The 15,333-nt window shown below is 37.9% G+C and overlaps 1 protein-coding gene across 47 annotated transcripts in view; it reads right to left on the minus strand.

The window, feature by feature from the left end:
* PLEKHA5 (pleckstrin homology domain containing A5) overlaps window positions 1-15,333 on the minus strand; it is a 238,586-nt gene that overhangs the window by 145,589 nt on the left and 77,664 nt on the right. For 6 of the 47 annotated variants that reach the window (XM_078338258.1, XM_078338261.1, XM_078338259.1 and 3 more), the window contains exon 1: window positions 10,780-10,933. The exons of the other annotated variants lie outside the window; for them this stretch is intronic. The gene's annotated coding sequence lies outside the window, so the exon portion shown is untranslated. Of the gene's footprint in view, window positions 1-10,779; window positions 10,934-15,333 lie in introns of those variants that run through there. 47 annotated transcript variants of the gene reach the window in all.

The raw sequence follows: 15,333 nt of genomic DNA on the forward strand, positions 1-15,333 counted from the left end.
CATTGTGTGACGTTCTTTACTTCTAAACTTATCTACAGTTTATTACTTATATTTATCTTTTAAGTTTTCCAGAAAAAAACAGTAAACAGAAATGTAATTCATACTCAACATTCTACAACCTTTTCTAATACATCTTCATTGTAAGCTGGGGGTCAACTTATTGTTAAATTATCATTTTACCTTTGGAGATCCAAATCAATTCAGAAAGCCAAAAGTCAGTGCTTCTTCAAGCTGCTGATACTATATTTACCATGCTGGCAATTATCGAGTGCCTATTATAGCTCATATTGGCTAGAACAATTCTTTTTTAACTTGCGGAATTACTTAAGACTTAAACTGCTAAAGCTTTTATAGGGGTCTCAGAGAGTAGAATAGGGTTCTTTACATGGCTCATTTTATGACATGTTCTCAGAAGAATATGATTATATGATTTCAAATGTAAGAATGTTTTAAAATTTTTAACAAGCGTAACTCAAAGTGGGAGGGGATGCCGTTATCCAAACTGCTATAGGCACCGCCCCTCACCTCCACACACAAGGGTAAAATGTTAGCCATCAACATGTCAGAGGCCATATTTCTTTGGCCATTTCTGCATGCTAGAAAGCACTAAACACTCAATAAATAATTACTCAGCGTCTGGATTCTATTACAGCTTCTGTATTATTTGTAACTTATAACATGTTTTTATATTTTAGATTTAAAAAAAAAAAACCCCTTTGGCTAGCTGACTAACCTAAACAAGCTTAAACTGACTGGGAAGTTCCAAGGATTGCAAAAGAAGAAATAGCCTTTAGTAAGCGAATACATTTTAGAGCAATAAAAAAAAAAAAAAAAAAGGAAATATGCAGCTTTCAAATGAAAGGCAGCGTCTCCCCACGCATACTGACTGACGTGATACACAATTCCTGGCTTTCACTTTCAGATGGGCTCTTAACACTACCTGGCAGACAATCCTTTCATTTGCTTTCATTCTCCCGTTAGCAGATTCTAACATTTTTGTCACTCTCCTTAAGCCACCCTCCTAATCACTCCCATGCCCCAGGCAAATATTTGATGCTCTTAAATCTGAGGGTAGTTAAACCCACCCTCCATCATACATCCCTGGATCTGTTTTCTTCCCAACTTTCCTGGCACGTTGTCCTAACAACTGGTTCTTCTCTTCCCTCCATTTTCAACCTTTTCTCTCTACTGGCTCCTACTGCCAGCTGAAAAACAAACAACGGCTATTTGTACTTCTCCCTCCCTCCCAGGTCCTTCCCTCCTCCACGAACCGTAATCTTAATTCTATTCTCCCCACCGCCCCAGCAAAGGCCCCTGATGGCTCCTTCTCGGTCCTCACCTCAAAGGACTGATGTGTAGCACTTGAGACGGTTATCAGTCCCCTCTCCTGGCTTTCCTAATCTCAGTCATCTGGTTCTTTTATGCTAATCACTTCTGCCAGGTCCGCTCTGCTGATTTATAGATTCCTTCGCCAGCAGCTAGACATTCCTTGAAGGTTCTACCTCCAATACTCCCTCATTTGACACACTCCATCCTTAAGTGGTTTAACCCATTCCTTATTAATCTTCTTATCATTCAGTAACAATACTGATGTTTTAACTAACCCTATACATTCTAAATATATTGCTCTCATAATATTAGTATTATCAGTATTACTACGTTGTGTAGAGCCCTACATACAACTTTTGCTTCTCAACAAAAGGAATATCCTATCTGTATTTCAGACTTAAAATGTCCTATCTTTATTCCCAGTTAAACCTGTTTTCCCCTGAAAATTCTTGTGCCAAACACAATTCAAATGCTAATAGAGAGAATAGTTCCCCCTCTTAGGTTTGCTACCTGCCATCCCAGTTCATCAAACCTAACGTTCTGTCTCCTTAACCTACATGTTATCTTTATTTTTGCTGCCACAGTTTAAAATCCTTGTCCCATTTTCAACTGTACTATTTTGTTTGTCTTTTCTTTTCTTTCTTTCTAAAGAAGAATTCAACTCTACTATTTCAAACATTAGGGAATCTATGCCCAGTCTCCTCCTCCAATTTATCCTACACACTGCTGCGTTTATCTAATACGTGGTGTGTTCTGTTCTGTCCTCCTACTGAAACCCTTAAAACGACCCTCACCAAAGCCTACAGTGATGTCTATGCTCCTGAGCATGGCACCCAAGGCTTTTCAGATCTGCCTTCCTCAACTGTCTGTGCTCCCTGCCCCAAAAGCACCTCGCACTGAATACTCTAGCAGCACTGAATGACCTGTTCCCTGAAGACATCTATAATCTTTTGGTCTTGCTGTTCACTCTTGTCTAGAGTGCCACGCATCCCTGCTTTTCTGCTTAGCAATTTTTTTTTTTTTTTCAAAGAAACCATGCTTAGTAAATGCTTACTCATCCTTCCAAACCCAACATACATAGTCTGCTCTGAAAGGCCACCCACACTCTCATATCCTTGGCCAGAAGAAATCGTTCCCTATCCATACCACTGCACACAATACGCATACTTCTCTCACTGTACACAGCACCTGCTCCAGAGGGATCAGTCACCATCTTTGAAGATTTAGGTCACCTGGGTCTGGAATGTGTAAATGATCCCATGTTTATTTCACTATCTGACATAAATGATCTTTTTGTAGACCCTATTTCCCCTACCTGGTAGACTAGAAGTTGTCTAAAGTTCCTAGAAATCTAGTATAGGTACTGGGACAAGACTGAAAACAATTCTTCAATTTAGAGATTAGGAATTTTGGAGTTACACGGAGCAGCCCTGAATTCCGGCTCTGCCACTTACGGTCGCTGTAAACCTGAAGTTAAAAAACACACAAATCCACTCTCACCACGTTTTCTTCTTTCTGAAATGGGAATATCTTCCCTGTAGATGCTGTGAGGATATGTTTGATGAATTTACGAACACACTGGTCATGCAACGCTTCAAAAATTATACATATTTAAGATTAAAACTACGCTAGTGAGCACGGATTCATCTTTCTTTTTTTTTTTTTTTTTTTTTATTTGAGACAGGGTTTTGCTCTGTTGCCCAGGCTGGAGTACAGTGGCACGACCTTCACTCACTGCTACCTCTGTCTCCTGGGTTCAAGCAATTCTTGTGCCTCAGTTTCCCAAGTAGCTGGGATTACAGGCACCTGCCACTATGCCTGGCTAATTTTTGTATTTTTAGCAGAGGTGGGATATCACCATATTGGCCAGGCTGGTCTTGAACTCCTGGCCTCAGGTGATCTGCCCGCCTCTGCCTCTCAGTGTTGGAACTACAGGCGTGAGCCACTGCAAGCAGCCGATTAATTTTTCAAAATCTACTTACCAACAGATTTACTTGAAAGTAATGTTTTAACAGATAGCTATATCTATCTATATAGATCAATATAGGTATAGATATATTTGTATGTGTGTATTTTTTTTTTTTTGAGATGGAATCTCACGCTGTCTCCCAGGCTGGAGTGTAGTGGTGCCATCTGAGCTCACTGCAACTTCCGCCTCCTGGGTTCAAGCAATTCTGCTGCCTTAGCCTCCTGAGTAGCTGGGACTCCAGGTGCAGGCCACCATGCCTGGCTAATTTTTGTATTTTTGGTAGAGGCAGGGTTTTACCATGCTGGCCTGGCTGGTCTTGAACTCCTGACCTGAGACGATCTGCCTGCCTCAGCCTCCCAAAGTGCTAGGATTACAAATGAGCCACCACACCTGGCCAATTATGTTCAAGATCTTTTAATCCTTATAACAGAAAGAAGCATGAGATCACTAATTTCTCTATTTACCTAAACCCAACATGACTGAGTTTCAATTACTTCCTCTGACTCATTACTCAATAACTCTAGTGCCTTAAAAGAAACCTAAGAAGAAAATGAACAAAAGCCTAATAGACTTTTAGAAAAATTAGAACTAATAGACATTAGAAAATTAGAAAAAAGAGATATGAAGAAGTCATTTGTCCTCAAGATGGCCATTATTCAACAGCATCAGAGTAAAGCTGAACACACAGAAATCACGAGCCACCAAAGTACCAACGTTAAAACAGCAGGATCGTGAATGACTTTTCTCCTTTTTACTTGTCCATTTGTAAACATTTTCTACAATAAGAATACATCACTTTTTGTAACAAAATTATTAAAAACAATTTTTTTAAATGAAGTCAGGTGAAAAGTAGAATGATAAAATTGAATATTCCACGTGATCCCAACTGTGAGAGACTTAGCAGGTATGACTAAATCATCAAAGTCACCAACGCTGTGGTAATTTGTTACAGGAGTCACAGGAAACTAACACTCGCCGCCGTGAATTAAAATTCATAGAAGGTCATCGGTCTGGACTGAGCTCCTGAATTAGGCTCAATGGGCCAAACTAAAATGGAGTTACTCATGCTGGAGTTCACACCCCCGAGCCAGATCAGGAGAGGAATGGAGATAACAGCCAAATCCCCGAATAGGCCAGTTTTAGCTGGCATGATAAGGCAGTGCCTCCTGCTTTAAACCTTACAAGGAAAGTAACTTTCAAACAACAGATCTGTTTTTTGTTACCTGCTTTGGCTTCCGTTTTGTCACTAAAGCCAACCTCCTCTGCTCAGCTCATCACAATACTCATTCTATTTTACAGGATGAGGTCTTGCCTGAGTTTAGAATTGCAAATATAAGCCAATTAAGATCTTTAACATACATTTTTTTGTAACTAGGTGTTTTGATATCTTCTACTGACTTAAAACTATAGAAATTTATTTTCTGTCCGCTCTAAAGGCCAGAAATCAGTTTTAATATGCAGAAACTACGGTGTTGAGAGGGGTTCCATGGGCTGCAAAGGAAACTCAGCTCTTCGCCTCTTCCAGCTTCTAACGTCTACCGGCATGCCTTGGCTTGCGGTCCCACCACTGCCTCTCTGCCTCAGGAGTCACACTGCTCGCTGAAGTCTCCCTTTGCCCACCTCCCCTTATAAGGACACTTGTGATTGCATTGGCCACTGCCCTCCTCACCAAGATCAAGGAAAACCTGATTCTCAAGGTCCTCAGCACGTCTGCTAAGTCTTTGCCGCAGAAAGTAACCTTCACAGATTCTGGGATCAGAATACTGTCAGTACACACCCTGAAGTGGGGGGACACTATTCACGTTGGTGGGGACATGGTATGTCTTATAAAACCCAAGAATAAAGTGTAGGGGCAACTCTCTATCTTATTCATACCTTTGGTATATCTGTAGTACTTTTACAATAATTATTTCATAGTTTTAAAGTATTTTAAAAAAAGAAAAAGGGTATAATGTAATATTCTTCCATAAACCCTAGACAACACCTCCATAAACCTTAAAAAACATTGCTAAGTTTCAATGTCCAGATTTATAACAGTAGCTCTATCGAATGTCCTTGTTAAAATTTATAAACAGATCAACTCTTTAAATATGAAAAAAACATGGCTTCCTTATAACTCTTTAGAAAGTGGAGAAAGGCAGTGAAAAAGACAACGTCTCTTTCAACCAGGACGCACATACGCTGGTTAAGTCTCCCAACATTCACCTTCTTTGTTCTATAATTTCTACTTACTAACCTTAGTAATCCATCTCCCAGATAAATTGTACTGGCTACATATTAACTGCTGTACTTCTTCCTTTCCTGCCTCTGACAACTTGTCCTCAAAGGGAAAATATGTTTCTGATATACTTAAAAAATCATATTTTCTTACTGAGTTAAACTATAATTCAGATATTTATTCTCAAGGAAAATGTATAACTCCAAAAAATTTATGCATATATCAGAAAAATACCTTTGTGACAAAAAAAAAATCACTGCTTATCTGAAATGGAAAATAACTGAAAGATGTGTGCTGGACAGCAGACAAGCTGTACACCAGACATCAAGAATGGGAAAAGATCCCAACTCCTAAAACCCAGAACCTCTTCCACTGTAAATCATTCATGCTAAATGACAGCTAGGGTGAGAAGTTCCATTTATATTAATAAGTCACATGTCCTCTGTTCTGGACTTAAAGGTTTTTTTCCCTTTACAAACTAGATTTCTGACTTACAATTTTTAAAATGTCAGAAATAAAAATCTCTGAATATTTGTAGCATTTTACTAAGACGTTACGAGGAGACTTAAAAAAGTCTGTGGAAAAATGGATTTAAAAGATAAAAATTACAAACTAATCCTTACCATAGATTCCATTAGGGTTAAAACGCTTTTGTAAAGGAGAATACCAGCCATTTAGTCCATCCCTAAATAAATCAGAGCCCTGAGAACTGAACCATGTCGATGTAGTCTTTTTCACGTTATTAACTGAAAAAAAATGGGCATCCTCTAAGATTTTTAGTATTAGGAAACAAGAAGTCAGAAGGAGCCAAATCAAGATGATAAGATGGATGCCTCATGACCTCCGTAGAAACTCTCACAAAATTCCCTTGGTTGATGAGAGGAACGAGCAAAAGCATTGCTGTTGTGGAGAAGAACTCCCTGGGGATGATTTCCCAGACGTATTTCTACCAGAGCTTTGACCTTCTCAAAACATTCTCATAATAAGCAGATGTGAATAAGAAAGGCAACAAGCAACATGGCCTGAGCATCTTCCAGAATTGGTGCTGTGGCCTCTGCTCAGGACCGGGTCGCTTCTCCCACCTCTTGGCAGCCACTGCTCTCATGGTGCTTTGTTTTCAGGACCGTGCTGGTCAAGCCGTATTTCACTTCCTGTTAGAATTTTTCAAAGAAATGCTTCAGGATTCTGATCCCACTTGTTTAAAATTTCCACTGGAAGCTCTGCTCTTCTCTGAAGCTAATCTGGGTGCAAGGGTTTTGGAACTCACTGAGTGGAAAATTTGCTCAACTAATTTTTCAGTCAGATTTGTGTATGCTGAACCAGTCGAGCTGTCTGTGGTGGTGGCTCCTATCTCAGCTGTCAGTCTTCAATTAGGGAATGACAAGATTTATTTTTCCCTCGCAAGTTGATATGGATGGTTTGGTACTGCAAACTTCAATCTTTAACATCGCCCTGTCCCTTCCTAAAATGAGGCATCCACAGGTAAACTGCTGACTCCTTTGGAACGTTGTCCCATAAACTTTTTGTGAATCATCAGTGATTTTACCATCCTTCCACCCAAGCTGCATCATAAATTTGACATTTATTCTTGCTTCAGTTTTAGCAGAATTCATGTTGCTCTGATAGGAGTTCTTTTCAAATTGGTATCTTATCCTTCTGAGTGCCTCAAACTAGATCCTGGTCAGACATGCTATTAACACGTTAGTATGAGTTTATTTTGGGGTAAAAAAAATTTATGAAATCCATGTACATGCATTTATCATAATATGTGTTTTCCATAAATGTTTGACGTCCCCTCATATTTTACATTATTTCTGTATAAATTGCACATTCAATTTCAAGTACTTTCTTTTGAGATAAATATGGCTCCTAAATCACAAAAGTATCAATTCTATACTAAGCTTAATGGAAACTTAATCTATCTCCATTCTCAGGGACAATCATACTGTTGTCAAATATTTGAGTCTAACATTCAATCTGCAGAATACCCTGGGTCAAGTAACCGACCCATCTTAGGCTTTTAAGTAGCTAAGAATAGGAGGTCTTGCCCCTAGATCTATTAATATTTGTATTCTCTCTTTTTAGCATAAACAAGGATTTCAGAACAAGTACAGTCATTAAGTTAAAGCAAAGAAAACTGCTATTTATATTAGGTTTTAATTTCACAGGAATGCCAAAAAATGAAAACTGAGCTGAAAACTGAATCTAATGATCAATTTTTCAAAATACAATGTAAGAAAAAGTTGACTAAAGTAGGTGGGTAGGCCAGTGCGGCAGACAATAAGTATTCTGCCTCCATGACTATGATGTGTTTCAATGAAGAGGCAGAAGGTTTAAATTAAAGTGAAAAGACAAACTTTTTTTTTTTTTTTTTGAGACAGAGGTTTTGCTCTGTTGACCAGGCTGGAGTGCAGTGGTACAATCTCAGCTCACTGCAATCTCCTACTCCTGGGTTCGAGCGATTCTCCTGTCTCAGCCTCCTAAGTAGCTGAGATTACAGGTGCCCGCCACCATGTCCAACTAATTTTTATATTTTTAGTAGAGACGGGGTTTTGTCCTGTTGGCCAGGCTGGTCTCGAACTCTTGACCTTAGGTGATCCACCCACCTCAGCCTCCCAAAGTACTAGGATTACAAGTGTGAGCCACCGTGTCCAGTCTAAATAAACATTTACTGAATGCCTACTTTGTGACTAACACCATGCTGCATTCTAAGGAGTAACTTTAATTAGTGGAAACTTGTGAGAATTATCAAAATCTTTACTCAGTCACTATTTTATTACAAATCTTTCAAGTAGTCGCTGCCTACACTCCTACTGTAATGTACACTCCCAGTGGCTTTCAAAAATGCCATTTTAACTTATATAACTATTATAATCACCTTTTCTACTAATAATACATTTTACATCTAATTACCCTGCAATTCTAAGATTACAAAATAGAAGATAAAAAGCAAACTGACAATTTTTCCTTCACTTATCCAGATATTAATATAAAAATTTATAGTGACAATTACTGAAATGTTTGCCAAATGTTTAATTAATTACATCTTATATTTTTCTTAGTAACCCCTAGGCCAGAAAAAATGAAGTTCAAGGATAAAGTTCTGAATAAGATGTTAAAGGGCAAGAAGCTCTGCTATGAACAATCCTCTGTGGCCTGTTATTCCCCAAATGTACTGACCACAAAACCCCCTTTCATCTACCACCACTTAGGATCTTTAGGCGCTACAGAGATTCACCAAAATTAAGGAAATAAGTGCTCCTTAATGGGCAGATGTTACATTAAATGAGTAGATAATTTAATAATTTGAAAGTGAATAAGATATATAGATATACACTTAATATCTAGAAACCTGGCAAAGAGATCTTTGCCATCAATAATTTTTCTTTCTGCATTCTTCTTTCATTTTCTTAGTAGGTCTCCACACTGTTCTTTAATAGATCTTCTACTCATTATTTCTCTTCTATTGAACATCATGAAGACTTATGATTAGAGGTATCTGGGACTACATAAATAAGATAAAATAGTGTAAAATAGTATAATAGTACGATTTTGCCATGAAAATTTTGCGGCCATCCAGTTTACAGTAAATATGAGAGAACGAAGTTAAAACCACATCTGTCACCATTTAATTACATAATACACATGGAATATGTATTTCCGAGATTAGTTTCGAAGACTACAAAAGACTAATTTATAGATTTTATACACTTGAAATATTTTAGTTAAAAAAAAAAACATTTGATAGAATTTGTTTGCTTTCTCCCCACAATGGCTATTAGTGACTTGTACCCTTCGTGAATCTTTGTCATAGTCCATGAAATAATGTTATTTTAGAAACCATAAATGAACCGCTTTATTGCCATGGTAAAGTAGTATACTAAGAGTAGGCAGAAACAAACAGTGCATGCATAATGTGCAAGGTCAAACAAGTGAGTCAGTGTGAAGAAGTGGGAACAGACTTCTCGAGTCCTGTCACCCAGTCCTCATCTCCAAACGCTAACACTCCCTTTTCATGAATATATAAGCTTAAGTATACACCTACCTCCTTCACATGTACCAATCCTGGAAAATGGCATAGTGGGGGAAGTTCACAAAATGAAGATATTTCAGGAAAGCCTCACATAATTGCCTGGCATCTGAAGGTACTAAGCTTTCAGTAGTCTCTTCCTATCACTCCCACCCCCCATGTAATTTTTCTAGAACTCTTTAAAGCACCTTATATGCCTCAAATTCCCTACCTGACATTTATGTGTCCTAACAAACATGATTTTCCCTGAAGGAAATAAATATGGTAATTTTTTCTTTCAATCTTCAAAAAGTATAATGGTTTATCTTTATCAGAGTAACGCTATTTTAATCTCCAGGAGAAGGCTCTGGATATTTGATTGCCAAGTTTATTATAAATATATAATCAAAATTGTGTTCATCCTGAAATAACATAGATTTTAAATATTACATATTATTTTAAGAGCACAATGTGGAGAAAATGCAAAAAAACCACCCTCCTTTAACTTCATGGCAAAACATGAACACTTTGGATTAAAAAAAAAAAACATTTAAATAAGATTATGTTCTGATTGATCACCTTAATATGAGCTCAGAGAAAATAATAGCCTAAAACTGCAAAACTATTATCAGGTAACACTTCTGTAGCTAATTGGGTAACTAAAGACAGAATTCTAAATATGAATATAAAATAACTGTAACACCTTATATTTTAGAAAATGTCAATTTCATTCTATTTTAGAGTAGTTTAAACGACCAACTACATTACAAAGCAAACTTTCATTTTGAACCACCTTTTTAATATATGTGTACATATTACTGTAATACACCCTCTCATTTTCTTTAAAGAATTTTTGATCTTATGCGAACTGGATCTTAGGTACCTATTACTTTGGTAGATATAGTATAGAAACGTGAAAGCAAAAAAAAATGTAAGAACAAAAATGCTAAACTATCCAAAAAGACAAATCTTGAAGTCTCTCACCACACAATTCTGCCAGCATTATTCAGCACAAGCGAGCAAATAAAATGTGTGGAGAACAAGAGAAAGTATCATCATAGCAATTTATGAACGTGTCACCTCAGAAATGTGATGGAAATATTTCAGAAGAATTCTCCCAATCTCAGCTAAGTTGCTTGCTACATAAAGCTTCAGCATAGTACAAAAGAGCAGCAGATATAAGAAAAGATACAGACTAGCTAGGAATAACTGACCAATTAGAGCAAAATAGAATAAAACAGCCAATTAACTCACCAAATAGCCTTTTCCTAAAAATCTGCGTTCTTTTCTTTGTCTCAGGTTTCTGGTTTCCAGAGACAAATTACATGCTTTCTGACAGAATGATGACAAAGAGGCACACCATGATCTCTTTTCTGCTCTTTCCACTGGAAGAAATCTGAACCACACTGCAATCTCCAAGAGTAAGTGCTTTATATAAGCATGCTCAGTATCTAATTTAAATGACTTGGTATTTCATCTCAGCATGTGATGACCTACTTCCAAATAAACTCAGAAAGCTTCAAATTTAATAAAGATCATTAACTGACAATAAACTATACAGAACCACCAAATGATAACTGATTTGTTTTTAACTTCATAATTTTTTTGTGGTTCATTTAACTAGAAATTATTATTTCTACGTGTTTATTAAATAACAAATCCTTAGGTTTCAATACAGAATTAACTATGTCAACATAAGAATCCCAAAATGCTAGAATGAATAGAAAGTTGCAAAGCATTCAGGATGTGATCCCAAAATGTAAATAGGACCACTGATAAATTAAGCAAAGTATAAACTATCCATATTTCACTTTTCAACCTCTTATTCTGTCTTCTTACCTGTTCACAAAGTAAAACAATCTGCAAAGTAAGTGTTTTAATTTCTCCTTTGGAAATATTAATAAAGACTAATAAACTGAAATGTTCAATGTATTTATTAAAATGTTTGCTCTCTTCAAACTACAGTGACAGAATTTCTCTCATTTGTTGTTTATATATTAAATAATAGATTTATAAGTTATACAGCAAAGGTCACCCAAATATTGATAACCTTATACAATGATCTTTTTAAAAAGTTGCATTTTTGAGAAAAAGTTTTTAAAAAATGACACAAAAATCAACTATTCTGTGTACGCATGTTCGTGCCGTCAAGTACATAATTCACCTAGTTTGCTGAGTCAATTGCTGCAAAGGCCATTACTTTGGGATGATGAAAATATGGTCAAGTTTATCCTCTGCTCCATTTCAATCTTCCTCCATAAATCCAGATCTAGCACAGCCCCACTAAAACCAGCCAGAAAACTCTCACATCTACCTCCCACTTTCACCTTGGGTAGACAAGCAAAAATAGGAGGTGTCTGAACACCTGACACACACCAAGCTCAGGATAGCATCAGTGACGGAATGGGGCTGACCCATCTTTAAATGGGCCCATACACTAATTGGGGCTTTTCCTTTCCTTGAAACCCTTCCTGGTCACTTCCATTACTTCCCTGTTGTAAATCACCCTCCTACATAAATGTCTCATTTTTGAGAACAGTAGCCTCACAATCCTCTACCATCCTGCCTACTAACAGGGAGGGTGTGGGAAGGTAAGAAGACAGGAAATAGTCATTCCATGGAAACAGCTAAGATAAGGCCCTTCCTGGGACAAGATTATCGTAAAAATTAAAATGTGTCAATACGCCTACGTTTTGTGGCTCTAAGCACTGTATGTATGGGGGGAACAGTTCTGTAGGAAGAGTAAGTTACCGACAGGACTCAAGGAAAGCTGTGATTCCTGACTGAGAAAGTAAAAATTCTTCACTAAAAAGAAACAAATAAAAAATCTAATTGTGATCTATAATATTATTTGAGAACATGTTATATATGAGTAATGGTACAATGCAATGCACAATGGAAACAAAAATGAGTACAATTATCTTTGTTTTTTTTTTTTGAGACGGAGTTTCGCTCTTGTTTCCCAGGCTGGAGTGCAATGGCGCGATCTCGGCTCACCGCAACCTCCGCCTCCTGGGTTCAGGCAATTCTCCTGCCTCAGCCTCCTGAGTAGCTGGGATTACAGGCACGCGCCACCATGCCCAGCTAATTTTTGTATCTTTAGTAGAGACGGGGTTTCACCATGTTGACCAGGATGGTCTCGATCTCTTGACCTCGTGATCCACCCGCCTCGGCCTCCCAAAGTGCTGGGATTACAGGCGTGACCCACCGCGCCCGGCCAACTATCTTTGTTTTTAAGAGTTCAATTAATAGGAAAGATGAGGCAAGAGTACATATAACTAATCTAAGTATTACAGCAAAGACAACGGTGCTTCCGTGTTCTAGAGAGTACAGAGGAAGAGAGAGCATTCTAAGGAAGGGAATTAGTAAGGTCTTTGTGAGACAGGGGTGAACTTTCTGAAATGCCCAGATGAATACAAAGGATCTAGACTAGACAGGAGAGAGAAAGAAGAGGAAACAGCCAGGTCACGGCTGAGGTGCAGGACAGTGGAGGACCTGGAACCGGTGGCGTGGAGACTGGAGAACTTGTGGTGTTGACAGTGTGAAGGGTAGAAAGCAAAGGCTGTCAACACTGGGAAGGAAGAAAGATAAAAAGCTAATTATTCTGGGGTGGAATCTGGAGGCAGATGGCAAGAAGTGTTCTTCACCTGGATAAAGGAAGAGGGAAGGAGCCTGAGAAAGAGATAGTTACAAAAATAGGTAGATGAGAACAGGTGAAGAGGCAGTAAGTCCGGCCACACTGCATAGTACTTCTCTTTTCAAATTCACTTTATGAATTCCTCCATATCACTAAACTGCTCTCTAACATGAATTTCCTGCCTCCTACACATCCAGCTTAAGTGTTCTGATTTAAAATGGAGATCACCTTGTAATTACATACATCCTTTAAACTTAACTAGAGGCCTTCTTTTCTAAATCTTGATATATCGCTTATTCCCTTTTTTTTTTTTTGAGACAGAGTCTTGCTCTGTTGCCAGGCGCCAGGCTGGAGTGCAGTGGTACAATCTCAGCTCAATGCAATCTCCGTCTCCTGGGTTCAAGCAATTCTCCTGCCTCAGCCTATTGAGTAGCTGGGAGTGCGCCACCACGTCCGGCTAATTTTTGTATTTTTTAGTAAAGACGGGGTTTCACCATGTTGGTCAGGATGGTCTCGATCTCTTGATCTAGTGATCTGCCCGCCTCGGCCTCCCAAAGTGCTGGGAATCACTTATTCTTTAACTTACTGATTTACCCTTTCTGTACCAGCAAAACTTGATATGTTTCCTAAACTAACTCTCTCTCTCTCTCTCTCTCTCTCTCTCTCGGTCCAAATACCTTTCAACCTGACCTGTCACTGTGAAGCCAGTCTATAAAACCTCCCTAAATTTTGAGCTTCCTCTGGTTAAGAGCCACTGCTCTAGATCACAGCCTTTCAACTTATGAGTCATTTTTTAAGGGGATGAATGACAGCGAGCACTTAGAGAATGTTTCAAATACATGGTCTCATTTAATATTCACAAATCCTCAAGTAATAGATCTTATTAATATTCTAGCTGGTATACAAAAATCTGGATACAGAGACTCGGAGGCTTATCCAGTGTCACACAGATAACAGAGTTGAAATTTGAACCCAGATTTTGGAATTTTTTTGTGGTGATGGAAACCCACGGTCTAAACGTGATCTAAAGGGCAGTGAACTTAGGAAGCAGAACTACTGACAGTAATTTTCATTAGTAAAGAAACATGGAAAGAGGTAGGGGAAGAGTGGGGAGTAACTGTGAAGAGAATAATTAAGACTGAACAAAAAGTAACGAACCCAAGGCAAGTGGTACTAACTCAGCTTTTATTTAGTTTTATTGTGGTATAATTCGCATTTCATTAAACCCACCTATGGTTAAGCGTACAGTTCAGTGACTTTTAGTGAATTTACAGAGTTGTGCAACTATTAGCACATCCACTTTTATAACATTTCTATCACCACAAAAAAGTTCCCTCAGGTCACATTTACAGTCACTCTCCATGTCCACCACGAGCCCTAGGCAACCAACCACTGCTTTGTTTCGTCTCTATAGTTTGCCTTTCTGGGAAATGCATAAAAATTGAGTTGTACAATGTGTAGTCTCTGTGTCTGGCTCCTTTTAGGCAGCATCGAGGTGTTGACACAAAGATTTGTACGTAAAGTAGTAGAATTGCTTGGTCAAATTTCAATTAATTTTTTCCAGAAACCGCCAAGCTCTTTCCAAAGCGGCTGCGACATTTCACATTTCTGTCGCCAGCGTAACCGTTTGAGTTTCTCCACATCCTCCGCAATACGTGACAGTGGCGGTCTTTGATGATGGCCACTCTGGCGGGTTCCTCGGTGTGGTTTTAATTTGCAATTTGCTGACATCTAATGATGCTGAACATCTTTTCATGTGTTCACTGGCCATTTGAGTATATTCTCTTTTGAAATATATTTAAAATTTTCCCCCATTTAAAAAAATGAGCTATTTGTCTTTTTATTGTTGAGTTGTAAAAGTTCTTTATGTATCCTAGATATGAGCTATTTTCTTTTTATTGTTGAGTTGTAAAAGTTCTTTATATATTCTAGATATGAGCTATTTGGCAAATATGTCATTCGCGCATACTTTCTTCCAGTCTGTGACTTGTCTTTTCATTCTCTTCAGTGCCTTACATAGATAAAGCAAAATTTTTAAATGTTGACGAAGTTTATCAATTTTTTTCTTTTATAAGTCTTTAACCATGTCTAAGAAATCTTTACCAGACCCAATGTCACAAATAATCTTTTTTTCTAGAAATTTTACATTTTTTGTTTTTATATTTAAATCA

The sequence above is a fragment of the Callithrix jacchus genome, chromosome 9 (genome assembly GCF_049354715.1).
Source record: "Callithrix jacchus isolate 240 chromosome 9, calJac240_pri, whole genome shotgun sequence".
NCBI lineage: Eukaryota > Metazoa > Chordata > Mammalia > Primates > Cebidae > Callithrix > Callithrix jacchus.